This window comes from Capsicum annuum, chromosome 8 (genome assembly GCF_002878395.1).
Source record: "Capsicum annuum cultivar UCD-10X-F1 chromosome 8, UCD10Xv1.1, whole genome shotgun sequence".
Lineage (NCBI taxonomy): Eukaryota > Viridiplantae > Streptophyta > Magnoliopsida > Solanales > Solanaceae > Capsicum > Capsicum annuum.
Window position 1 is genome coordinate 5,791,569 of NC_061118.1, and position 13,754 is coordinate 5,805,322.

At 36.4% G+C, this 13,754-nt stretch overlaps 1 non-coding gene across 1 annotated transcript; it reads right to left on the reverse strand.

The window, feature by feature from the left end:
• Positions 1–3,217: 3,217 nt before the first annotated feature.
• On the reverse strand, positions 3,218–3,324 carry LOC124886815. The gene has a single exon (XR_007044222.1). It is a non-coding gene; the product is annotated as a small nucleolar RNA R71 (small nucleolar RNA).
• Positions 3,325–13,754: the final 10,430 nt, after the last annotated feature.

The window sequence follows — 13,754 nt, forward strand, 5'->3', positions numbered from 1 at the left end:
ATAATTTAGTCTTTCCAACTGACTTTGTCATCCTAGACTATGAGGTTGACATTGAGAAGCCCATTGATTGGGGAGACTATTTTTGGCCACGGGTATAGCTATGAATGACAGGGATAAAGGTGAGATGAAATTCCAAGTCAATGGTGAGGATGCTACATTCAACATCCAAAAGTCAATAAAGTAGCCAATCGACATGAGAGTAGTGTCGGTGATTGATTGCATTGATGACTTTGGAGGATACTCCTATAGGTATCTTGATGAATTCTGAGTTATCGAGATACCCACGTCGTGTTGCGATGTTAAATTAGGTGTTGCATGGAAGGAACCCATGGGCTTGTTTTTTAACTCTAAGTAACCAAAAAAGCCATTGCGTTCCACGACATTAAATCAAGCACTAAGTGGGAGGCAACCCTCTATTGTTAGTGTTCATGTTTTTGTTGTTTTTCCTTTTTATAGGTTTTTAGCTCTTGGACTTACTCGGAGTACTATAAAAATTGCTACATTCGTCAATTTCCACGTATGTGGGTTGTGTGATCAACTCATCATGGTCACAATTCCCATACCGTAAGTTGAGTAATAAGTTGAAAGGTTGAAATTTTAAGGATGACAAATGGAAAGTTAGGGACTTTGGAATCTAATTGTACTTTTGGGACCTCAAGACTAGGTTATGAGACCATAATTATCTGGAAAAATATCAAAATGCCAAGTCTGGATTGCAGGAAAGCAGGCCAAAATTTTTGGCCCAAAACATGTGCCCGGTTCCACCTACGCCCAAAGCCTGATCGCAGGTGTTGGCCACAGGTACAAAGCCAAGGCTAGGTCAAAATTGGGCCAACTTTTTAATTTAAATTTTAGGCCTACCAATACTTATATATGACCTAAAATAACCCCCACCTATATTTAAACAACCTCAACCTCATTCTAAATTAGTCTAATCCTCAAAACTTCACTTTTCTCTATTGAATTCACGCTTCCTTTGATCTTGGGAATATTTATATGTTCAATCACCAATACTCATCCAGATTTGGAGTCGTTCCGAGAGCTATAATGTGCAATTCTAAGTGTAATTGAGATTTAAGTGTGTTCTTTATCTAATGGACATGATTAGTGTTTGCAGTACTAAATTGTGATGAATTAGACGTGATTGGACACATTAATGAGATGCAAGGGTAAAGGGAGCAAACAAAGGCATTGGAACATAGCTCAAAAAGGCAAGCTGAAAGTCAGAACTTCTAATTTTTGCAGTCACCGCAATGCACCGACTGACCAAATGGCATTTTTCAAAATCCAGTGAAGTACCGCATACCACCGTATTGATTTGAGGATCCATTCCCTATTTGCCAAATTCTAGAATATGGGAGCGATATTACTGCATCGCGGTGAAGTTACAGTTGCCATTTTTTCAAAGTTTACAGCTCAGCGCGTCATGGTGAAAAATGAATTATATTTGATAAAAAATAGTAGCTTACCACGATATCACCATGTCCCAGTGATGAACCAAATCGCAATTGTCACAAAATAGTAACCTTCCGCGATGGCACAAATTTGCGAGGAAAATGACATTTGACAGCACCGCGCATTGTGCTGAATGACAAAATTAGGTTTTTCAGCCTGCTGTAAAAGGAAAAAATCAAGACAATTTGGGGAAACTTTGAAAAGCATATCACCGGTGGAAAAACACAAAATTCTCTCTCTTAGGGTTCTTAGAATTTATTTTAAACTTCTTTACTTCAAGATTAATTCTTGGTATGATTAATTACTTATTCTTTATGATGAATTCAAATAAAAGTGGTAAATCACCCTTGTTGTGGGGTGGAGGCCAAGTACAAGATTACTCTTTGATATTCTTTATTGTAGTTTCTTTTTGAATTATCATCTGGGTTGTTCTTAATTTCTTGAGCTTACTATTTTGATGAGTGGCCACCATTAGAATAAATCTATATTTCTATGTGAATCCGGGAGGAGAATCGTAGGATAGAACAAAGATATTAAGGAGCAAGGTTCTTATCCTTTTATAAAATAAAGGGTTTGAATTAGTATCTAGGATAGGGATATACCTAGAAGCCTTGCTTGGTTCAATTGAGAGAAGATAAATTCATGAATCTAGATGAATTATTGTATATCTGTGGGATTTATAGTTGCAATATTCAATAGATAGAAGATTTGAGGTCGGGAGACCAAGATCGGACTATAAACATTGCGAATCAACAACCCGAAAACCAACTAGAACGCGATAAGAAGATAGAATTGTATGATTGTTAGATGTGCCTCAACCCTAGAATTCTCATCATTATTGTTTACAACCGTTGCTGGCTTTGCTATTGTCACAAATTGTTATTTCTTATTTATTTATAATTTTTATTCACAATTTCCCAAACATCTTGATGCTTTACAACACTAAATCCTCTTTGTCTAAAACTGAAAGTTGGGTAAATTTCTAGTGCTTAGTCCTCATGGGAACAATATCTGACTGTCTAAGTCACTATATTACTTGTACGATCACGTGCACTTGCGTGTGCATTTGAGCCACAATAAGTTTTTGGCGCCGTTGCCGAGGATTATTATAATTAGTACTTTGCTAAATTTTTAGTTTTTGAAAATAAGTTGTGTTAACGACTTGATCTTAGCGGCTGAATTATTGTAGGCTTAGTTTACTACAGGACTGGTGAGAGATAAAGAGTTCGTAGAGCCTTTTTCAAAACCAGAACTGATGTTTCAATAAACGCGAAGAGCTCAATATCCCATTCAACGGGTTCAAATGGCTGAAAGAGTTGATCCAAATGATCCAGTTGATCCAAATTTCGGACATGTCCCAGCTCTGGTTATCCCAGTTTTTCCTTCTCAACCAGCTACTAAACCTATTTGTGAGGTGGCAATCCCACTCATGAACCATTTCACTAACAGTATTCACATGCCTGAGCCAGGTGGTCGATTTGAATTAAAGCAGGATATGGTGTAATTGTTGAATTTAACAGGGTAATTTTTTGGCCATTAAAATAAATACCCGCAGCAGCACACACAGACCTTCCTGGAAATAAGTGATACTTACAGTCCTACAGGGGTGAATACTGATTTTGTCAGATTGACACTCTTTTCTTTTTCTTTAATTGGGGAAGCAAAGAGGTGGTTACGTACTGAACCACTACTCTTCATCACTTCTTAGGAAGATCTAGATCAGAACTTCCTTATTCGATTCTTTCCATCTGGGAAGACTGCACATTTGAGAAGTGACATTCTGAGCTTCAGACAGAAAGAAAGAGAGAATCTCTACCAAGCTTAGGAGAGATTTAAAAGTATGCTTAGAAATTGCCCTCACCATCATCAGTCTAATGATATCCTTGTTCATACCTTCATTGAGGGACTAGAACAAAATATCAATATTCTCTTGAATTCAATAGCAGGTGGGCAAGCTCTTACGAAGACTTATGACGAATTGTACACACTGCTGAATTGGATTTCACAAGAGAATCCAGAATGGCATGTTGATTTGAGGAGTGCTCTTAAGAAAGTTGCTGGTGTGTTTTAGGTAGATCAGTTCACAGAATTATCAGCCTAACTTGCAGAAATGCAAAATTAGATGCTTACTCAGTTGAATAACATGAAGTTGGGGGTTTCGCAAGAAACACCTACAACCAATGCAGTCCAATAGGTAAATACATGGTGTGAGGTTTGTGGAAGTAGTGAACATGCAATAGATGCTAGTGTGGTTAATCTAGATTTTATGAATTACTTGGGGAATGTGAATCTTCCAGGGCAACAAAACTTTGGTAACACATATAATCCCAACTGGAGGAATCATCCTAATTTCTCATGGGTTGGAAATCAGGCACGGAATAATAATTAGTATAAGGGGACAATGCAATAGAATCAACAATAGTTTTAGAATAATTAGACTACTACTTAAACAAGTAATATAAAAGAGATAAAAAAGCAACTTTTGGTGAATTAAGCACATTTGTAGCAGATTTAAAGAGTTAACAGTTGATCACTAGGAATTTGGAGTTGTAACTCGATCATATTACAAGAGCACAAAACACAAGACCTCAAGGAGGCTTACCTAGCAATACAGAGGCAAATCCAAAGCAGGTAAATATGGTTACAACAAAGAGTGGGTTACAGTTAAAGAAGACGACACCTGAGCAGGTTAGTCCCACATTCATTGATGATGATTCTAAAGACAAAGAGGAGAAAGAAGTAAAAGAAAAAACTACAAGTGATGAAATTCAAGTGGAGAAGAAGATTTTACCTTTACCCTTTCCTCAGAGGTAAAGAAAGCATCAAGAGGAGGCCAGGTATAAGAAGTTATTAGATCTTCTAAAGTAGGTTCATCCAAATCTTCCTCTTGTTGATATTCTATAGAGTGTTCCAAAATATGCAAAGTATTTGAAGGACATAGTGGAAAACAAGAATCGGTTGAAAGAGTATGCTACAGTTGCACTTATTGAGGAGTGCACATCCAAGATACAAAAAAAATTGCCCACGAAGCTGAAGGATCCAGTTAGTTTAACTTTGCACATCACTATTGGGAAGACCATCAGTGCTCATGGATTGTGTGATTTGAGAGCTATCATAAATCTTATGGCCACATCTTGGTACCAAAAAATGGGTCTTAAGAGTTCTAGACCCACTACCATTGTTTTACAATTGGCCGACAACTCCCTTACTAGGCCGAATGGAATTATTGAAGTTGTTTTAGTGTATGCGGGGTCACAGATCTTTCTAATAGATTTTGTGATTCTTGAATTTGAAGCTGATTTGATTGTTTAATTTATTTTGAGAAGGCCATTCCTAGCAACAGGGCACTCACTAATTGATGTAGCAACAGGGATGATGGTATTGAGAGTGCATGATAAAATGAAGGTTTTTGATATATATATAAGGCACTTAAATTATTGGCTATATACGAAGAATTGTCTTCCATATCAGTTATTGACCTTACATCTGAATTATATCTATTATTTTTAGATGATCCACTGGAGCGTCCTTTGATGGGTTATGATGTTTATAGAGATGTAAAAGCACTGGAATTGGTCAAGTCATGAATTTGGAGGCAATCGAAATGAGGAAGCTATTTTTTGATCGATTGAAAAGGCCAATTAGCCTATCTCCCAAAGCTTCAATTGATGAAGCTCCAAAATTGGATCTTAAGGACCTTCCTCCTCACATAAAATATGTTTACCTTGGTGACAATAATACCATGCCTATTATTTTGTCTGTAGAATTATCTAATATACAGGTAAATGAAGCAATGGTAGTCTTATAAAGAAGAAAGAAGGCAATTCGTTGGCAGATGTCTGACATTACAGGGATAAATCCATCTTTTTGCATGCATAAGATATACATGGAAGAAGGTTTTAGACCAAGAGTGCAGCAACAACGTAGATTGAATTTGATAATGAAGGACATGGTGCAAAAAGAGGTTATCAAGTGGCTAGATCATGAGATTATGTATCTAATTTTAGATAGCAAATGGGTGAGCCCAATACATTGTATCCCAAAGAAAGGTAGGATGAATATGGTTACCAATAAAGTTAATGATTTTATTCCCAGTCGCATAGTCACTAGATTGAGAATCTATATTGACTATTGGATGTTGAATGAAGCTACAAGAAAGGACCACTATCCTATCTCGTTCATTGATTAGAAGTTGGATAGATTGGTAGGGTAGGAGTACTACTATTTTCTTGATGGTTACTCAGGTTACAATCAGATCACCATTTCACCCAAGGACCAAGAAAAGACTACTTTTACTTGCCCATATAGTACATATGTGTTCAGACGCATGCCTTTTGGCTTCTTTAATGCGCCTACAATATTTCAGAGGTACATGAAATATTATATGACATAGTTGAAAACTTTGTTGAGGTATTCATGGATGATTTCTCTATTTATGGTAATTGTTTTGATAAATACTTACAGAGTCTAGATCGAGTCCTAGCTTATTGTGAAGAGACAAATCTGGTGTTGAATTGGGAAAAATGCCATTTTTGGTCAAGAAAGGAATAGTCCTTGGCTATAAAGTGTCATGTAGAGGACTGGAAGTAGATAGAGCCAAAATTGAAGTGATTAAAAATCTACCACATCCAGTTATAGTGAAGGGAGCGCAAAGTTTCTTGGGGTATGCAGGTTTCTATAGGCATTTTATTCAAGACTTTTTAAAGATTTCAAGCCCGATGTGTAAATTATTAGAAAAGAGTCAAAATTTGATTTTGGGGTGAATTGTCAAGAAGTTTTTGAGAAGCTGAAGAAGAAGCTGACAGAAGCTCCTATTTTGATTTCTCCAGATTAGGAATTGCAATTTGAATTGATGTGTGCTGCAAGTGATGTGGTTGTTGAAGCAGTTTTGGGGAAAATAAAAGACAAGGTATTTCGCTCTATTTATTATGCTAGTAAAGTCTTGAATGATGCCCAAATGAATTATAGAGTCACTAAAAAGGAGATGTTAGCAGTGGTTTATGTATTCGATAAATTTCATGCATATTTGGTAGGAACCAAGGTTATTGTTCACACAGACCATGCGGCCATTAAGTATTTCTTTAATAAAAAGGATGCAAAGCCTTGATTGATCAGGTGGATTTTATTCTTGCAAGAGTTTGACCTAGAGGTTCGTGATCAGAAAGGAGCAGAGAACTAAGTAGCAAACCATTTGTCACGGCTAGAGACCGATGATCATATTATTGATGATACTCTCTGTATTCAAGAAGAGTTTTTGGATGAAAAATGGTTGGCTCTAGATGCATGTGAGCTTCCATGGTATGCCGATATTGTGAACTTGGTAGCATGTTCGGTTTATCCTCACGAAGCTACCACTCAACAAAGAAAGAAATTGCTTCATGATTCTCGCGCTTACATATGGGACGAGTTGTATATTTTCAAGCAAGGTCCTAATGGAATTATATGAAGATGTGTTTCGGAAGCTGAATTCACACAAGTGATACAAAAATGCCGTTCATCTCCTTATAGTAGCCATTATGAGGGTGAAAGAATCGTAAGAAAGGTATTGTAATTCAGTTTCTTTTGGCCAATATTATTTAGAGATGTAGTGGCATTTATGTAGAGTTTTGATCAATACCAGAGATTAGGTACAATTTCAAGGCATCATGAGATGCCCCTAAATAATATTCTTGAAGTTGAAGTATTCAATGTTTGGGGGATCGATTTTATGGGACCATTCCCACCATCAAATGGAAACTTGTAAATCTTAGTGGCAGTTGATTACGTATCTAAGTGGGGCAAAGCTTCAATTTGTCCCACTAATGATGCAAGAGAGGTATTAAAATTTGTGAAGAAGTACATATTCTCTCGGTTTGGCACCCCAAGAGCTATAATCAGTGATGGGGGTATGTATTTTATTAACACTTGGTTTAAGAATCTTTTAGCTAAACATGGTGTTAGGAACAAGGTAGCCACTGCGTACCATCCACAAACAAGTGCTTAAGTTGAGATATCCAACTATGAAATAAAGCAGAGGTTGCAGAATACTGTTAATGGAAAATGAAAAGATTGGGCCAAAAATCTACATAATGCATTGTAGGCGTATAAGACATCTTATAAAATTCAAATAATTACCTCTCCATATCGCTTGGTATATGGTAAAGCCTGTCATTTACCTATAGAGATAAAACATCAAGCTTATTGGTCCGTTAAAAAGTTGAATCTTAATATAAAGGCCGTAGGAGAGAAGAAATTTTTATAGCTTGTCAAACTTGATGAGTTTCATCTCCATGCTTATGAAAATGCCAAACTGTACAAGAAGAAAGTCAAGAGATGGCATGACAGGCAAATTCAGGACAGTGTGTTTGAACTCGAACAACTTATTTTGCTATTCAATTCAAGGTTGAAGTTGTTTCTAGGTAAATTGTGATCTAAGTGGTCTGGGCCTTTTGAGGTAGTGCGAATGAATCCTCACGGAGTGGTTTAACTATGGAATAAATAAATAACTGAGAAGTTCTTGGTTAATTGACAACATGTAAAGCATTATTGGGCTAATTATGGAGATAAGAACAATGTGTCCATCACCTTTTCTGATGAGTGAGACTGAGCTAAGTTGAGCCATGATGTAAATTAATATTCTATGTGGGAGGGAACCCACAAATATAATGTAATAGGTAGTTTAATTTTTATTTGTTAAAATAAAAAGAAAAAATACAAAAAGATGAGTCGTGCCACAACCAAAACTAAGGCACTGAGTGGGAGGTAACCCATCTTTTCTTATGATATTTTATTATTTTTATTTGTTATATAGGGATAAAAGAATGTGAACCAAGGAGAATACCATGTCAAAGGAAGCAATCAGGTTTGCAAATTGATGTGTGTAAGTTAGGATCAACATCAAGTAAAAAGGGGTTGAAAAATGCACCAAAAATTTGAATTTAAAGGCCACCGCATCGCGGAAAGGGCCAAAATGGAAATTATCAATTTCTAGTGTGTTGACATGAAATAGCCGCATCACGATGTAGAGATAAAAAATGAAAAATGTTCCAATTTTCACCATCACCGCGTCAACGAGAAGGCCAAAATGGTAATTGTTAAAATCTAGTGTATTAACGTGATGCCCCTCATCATGGTGGGTGGTTAAATGGCAATTGGGACTTTCCAGTGAACTAGTGTGATCCCACTGCGTTGCGTTGGGGTTTAAAACTAGACCAAAATTTTTAAGTTGACTTACCCCGACCCGCCTCTCTATAAATGCCCCATTAACACTAAATTCCCTCACTTTCTCACTCTCAGCATCGCCGCCCACCACCCTAACCCAATTTTCTCTTAATTTTCTTCAAAATTTACTCCTTTCACTCAACACCTAAGGTAAGTTCTTAATTTTTTTCAATTTTGTCTCCTTAATGATTAGAATTTTGGCATTAATGGTTTGAATAGGTTAAATTATGAATGATACACTTGAGTAAAGTACCTTATGTGACATTTATCTTGATATTATTGTGAATTCTTAGTGATTTTGTTTATGATTATGTATTCAATTGTTAAATAATGTGTTTTATGATGATTGTATGCATATTTAAATGAAGTTTGGTGTGATATTTGTTTGGTAATAGGTGCTCAAATTGACGTGGGGTGCATTGATTAAAGTAAATATGTATGGTAGGATGTAAGTTGATTAAAATATCTGTGAATCCATGTGATTAAATTTATGGGGGTATTATGGTTTGTGCACATGTGTCGGGGTAGCAATCTTATAGGCAAATTATACATTGGGTTGAAATAGCCTTCTTTGTTTGGACTGGTGCTAGGCCTGTGCCTAAATATGCATGGAATTTGGGTTGAATGTGTGTAATTGGGTCATTCTTGCTTGTTGACTCCTGTTTTTAATATATTGTGCCAATTTGGAGCTGTTTGTAATTATGTCACCCTCCCATTAACAGGATGTAATGAATAAGGGACATTACTGTGGATAGCTGTCAGTGTTATTGAAATTGATTTCATAAGGGGGATTGCTTGTGTAATGACATACTATGGTCCAAAATTATTTTTGGTAAAGCTGAACTTTGTCATTGCTTAAGTTATGCACCCGTGTATGTGTGCTAAATATGTTGAATAGGGGAAGTCTGAGTACCCCATTTTTATATGTGTGCACCTTAGTTAGCAACTAAGTGTGCGGTGTCGTTGTGACCCGTCCACACCTAGTTTTAGCTAGCATGAACTAGAACTCAGTTGCTCATTTTTTTTTTTACATGTGTTGAATGATAGGCACCATGGATCACCAGCAACTAAAAGGAAATGCTAAGGCTAGTTCTTCTTCACCAGCTAGGAAATGAAGTAGGTAGTCAGAAAACTAACTTACTAGGTTGCCGCGTGTTCCATCGTTACAGCATGGGCAAATAAGAAAATTTGGGTTTAAGGTGGTCAAAAAGGCAGGCAAACAGTGGTACACAAAAAACACAGATGCCAAATACATTCCTGAGGTATTCATTGATAGGGCGAGCCTACTAAGGGAATGCCTAAGAATGGTACAGAGAATTGAGTAGCTGAACATAAATTTATTTTTCATCATCTTACCAAGTGCAACATGTACCTGATTCATCAAATTTTATGCCAACTGGGATCCTACGGACCCGTATCATAAATAAAGGTTCGTGGCAAGGTGGTCCAATTTACAGCTGCAAATATCAATGAGTTGCTTGGTATACCTGAGGCTGATGCAAACACTTTGAAGCAGCTGATTTTCAACTCCTCCCTACGCTTATATTAGACACTTGTTGTGCGGTACACGCTAATCTACTAGGTGGACCAGGCGTCCAGTCACTAGCTTGCGTTACTCCTTTCCCTATTCATAAATGAACAAGGAAGCCTGGATATGGGGACACATTGTGTACCATTGTCTTATTCTAGGTAAACATATGACAAAAGTTACATGTGACTGAGTATATTTGATCTATGATTTAATGTTTGATGATATTAATATTAATGTGGGTTAGATGATAGTTTCTGTAATGAAGAAAGCACGCTGCCAGCTAGGGCATAGGTACGACCTTGGAGGTCTTTTGACTCGCTTTTTAAGGAGGAATAGGATAGATGAGGAAGAGTTAGATTACAAGACGGAAGTTGTTACTCACCCTATTGATATTACTACTACTAGGAGCATAGTTGTGGCCTAAGGCCTCAGGATGATGAGATTTTCACCAGGATGTATGGTCGACAGATGTTGTAGCTGCAGATTGGGGGATGACCAGCCACGCATAAAAAAATTCATATTGTGGAGTTGGATTACCCCCTTGTCCATCATGCTAGGACTTTACTGAGGATTGGGCTAGAGTTTGTTGAACCTGTAGACAATAATATACCTGTAGATACGAAGAAAAAGTACCAGGACTCTGATATTGGGTTGGATGATAATGACCATTCTGTGATGGCAATACAGATACTGATAATGGTGATGATGAGGAGGGTGTTGACAATGCCATGATGGTAATAGTGCCATTTTACTGATCAAGGAGTATGACACCACCTTGCCATATGCTTATTTGATAGCACTGGGATAATGCTTCATTTAAGTGTGGGGTGGTTGTATTTCACTTTCACATCTTATTTGTCTCTATCTCGGTTTATTTTGGTTGAACAATTTCTATTTTTAAGTTTTGTTGGATTTTAGTATTTCTAACTATTCGGAACACTATGTCTGTAATAGTTAGTAAGTTCAAAGTATGGATTGTTGCAATTTTCCCTTAAGGCATTTTTCGCATTTTTTTTTAGTTTAAAGTGTTTTCTTTTATTTATTTTTGCCTTCCTTGGAAAATTTTAGTTTAAGGTATTTATTATTTCCCTCTTTGGAAATTCAAAATAAATCATCATAGCTAGTTTTCCTCCCCTATGATAGATGTGTAACGACCGTCTTAAGGGGAGTTGGTCTTAAGAAGTGAAGAATTAATGAGAACCTTATCACAATGTTAGAAAAGTGCTATGTGTGGGCTATTTTTTATGGTGACTTGGAATGAATCGAGTTTTAAAACAAAAGCATGTCTTCATTTTAAAAGGATTTGATTGAAAATTGCTAAATCTATATAGATAAAATACCATTTGTTGGCTTAATAAAGGATTCAATAAAGAACAAGATCGGAACGTTAAGGATCCGACTTGATTCTGTATGCACTGTGAGTGTGAGTGTTTGTATATATTCTATATGTATAGAAATGTCTAGAACTACCCCGGTGTGTTTACAAAGCAAAATAAAAGGTGTTGGGTGTAAAAAGTGATGTAGGCATTTCTTTGACAGCCGTATTTTTTGCCTTTATGTACCTATCCTTGTGCATATCCCTAGTCAGCCCCATCGAGCCTTTAGCCTATTCTTTGGTAGCCTTATATGTAGCTGAATCCTTTCTTTAATAGACCTTTATTTGATCCAAAGCTCCTAAGTGCTTTAATGTAGAAGATTAAGTGATTAAAGAGTGTGATAAGTAGTAAGTAGGTGAAAGTGAAGTCTCAAAGTAGTGTTTTATTGGTGTACAATTGTTGTGGTTGGGATTTAAAGAATTTGTTCAAAAATTAGTTTTGTTCTCTTATTGCTTAGTTGGGTTACAATGAACCTATTTTGGCCCCGGTCCATTTTGGACACTGTGCACCTCAACCAAAGTTGAAGCTTTAGTTGAGGGTGGCTATTATTGGGGTGCGTAACAACAAATGGGTGTGAAAAAGAGCTGGAAATTGATTATGTTAATATATATATATATATATATATATATATATATATATATATAATACTCCCGCCATAGTTCATGTAGTGTGATTAATGAAATTAGGGTGAAACAAAAGATGTGTGAAGGTAGTAAAGTGGAAATTGGGTTTAGATGTGTGATGTTGATTGTGGAATGAGATGTATTAAAGTTCTTATATAAGTCACTATTTCCTAAATAGTTCCTACCTATCCCCTAGCTTACATTGCAACCATAAAAGACCTAGTTGATCCTTCATCCCGACATCCGACTATTAGTGGAAAAGTACACTAAGGTCAAGCTTATGGTTCATTAACTAGCATGTATGAATTCCTTGTTGAGAGAGCATGATTTGATTTTTGATATTCCCCTTAGGTTATACATTGAAATTAATGAGAGCGACTATGGGAAAGCTTTCTTATTGTGAGGATGCATGAGGATGAAAGTCCGATTACTTTTTGTCTTTCTAGATTAAGTAATTTGATTGAGTTTGCCAACAATTTGAAATTCACTGTTGAGATAGAGGAATTTGAAACAAATTGTCCCATGTGCTTAAACTATTTTGACGTATTTGAGTTGAGAAGTCATTGCCAAAATTGTAAGTACCCAATGCAAGCATAACTCTTAGATTGTGGTGTGAAGATTGAGTGATTGTGTAGATTATTTAAATTGTTTAAGGACGAACAAGGTTATAAGTTTAGGGTGGTGATCTTGGGGATATTTATATATTCAATCACCAATATTCACCCAGATTTGGACTTGTTCCGAGAGCTATAATGTGCTATTTTGAGTGTAATTGAGCTTTAAGTGTGTTCTTTATCTAATGGACATGATTAGTGTGTGCGGGACTAAATTGTGATGAATTAGACATGATTGGACACATTAATGAGATGCAAGGGTAAAGGGAGCAAACAAAGGAATAGGAACATAGCTCCGAATGGCAAGCTAAAAGTCATAACTTTTGATTTTTGCAGTCACCGTGTCGCGCCGACTGACCAAATGGTGATTGTCAAAATCCAGTGAGGAATCTTGATACCACCGCATCACAATGAGGATCCATTCCCCATTTGTTAAATTCTAGAATATGGGTGCAATATTACCACATCACAGTGGAGTTCTAGTTTCCAATTCTTTCAAGTCTATAGCTCAGCGCATCGCGGTGAAAGATGAAATCACATTTGTCAAAAAATAGTAGCTCATCGCGATATCACCGCATTGCAGTGATGATCCAAATTGCAATTGTCACAAAATAGTAACCTACCGTGATGGCATAAATTCGCAAGGAAAATGGCATTTGATAGCACATCGCATTACGCTGAATGATAAAATCTGGTTTTTCATCCTAACTATAAAAGGAAAAATTCAAGATAATTTGGGGACACTTTGAAAATCATAGCAGCGGCGAAAAAACATAAAATTCTCTCTCTTAGGGTTCTTAGAATTTCTTTTGAACTTCTTTACTTTAAGATTAATTCCTTGTATGATTAATTACTCATTTTTTTTATCTTGAATTCAAATATGAGTGGCTAAACACCCTCGTTCTGGGTTGAGGCCAAGAACATAATTACTCTTTGATATTTTAATCGTAGTTTC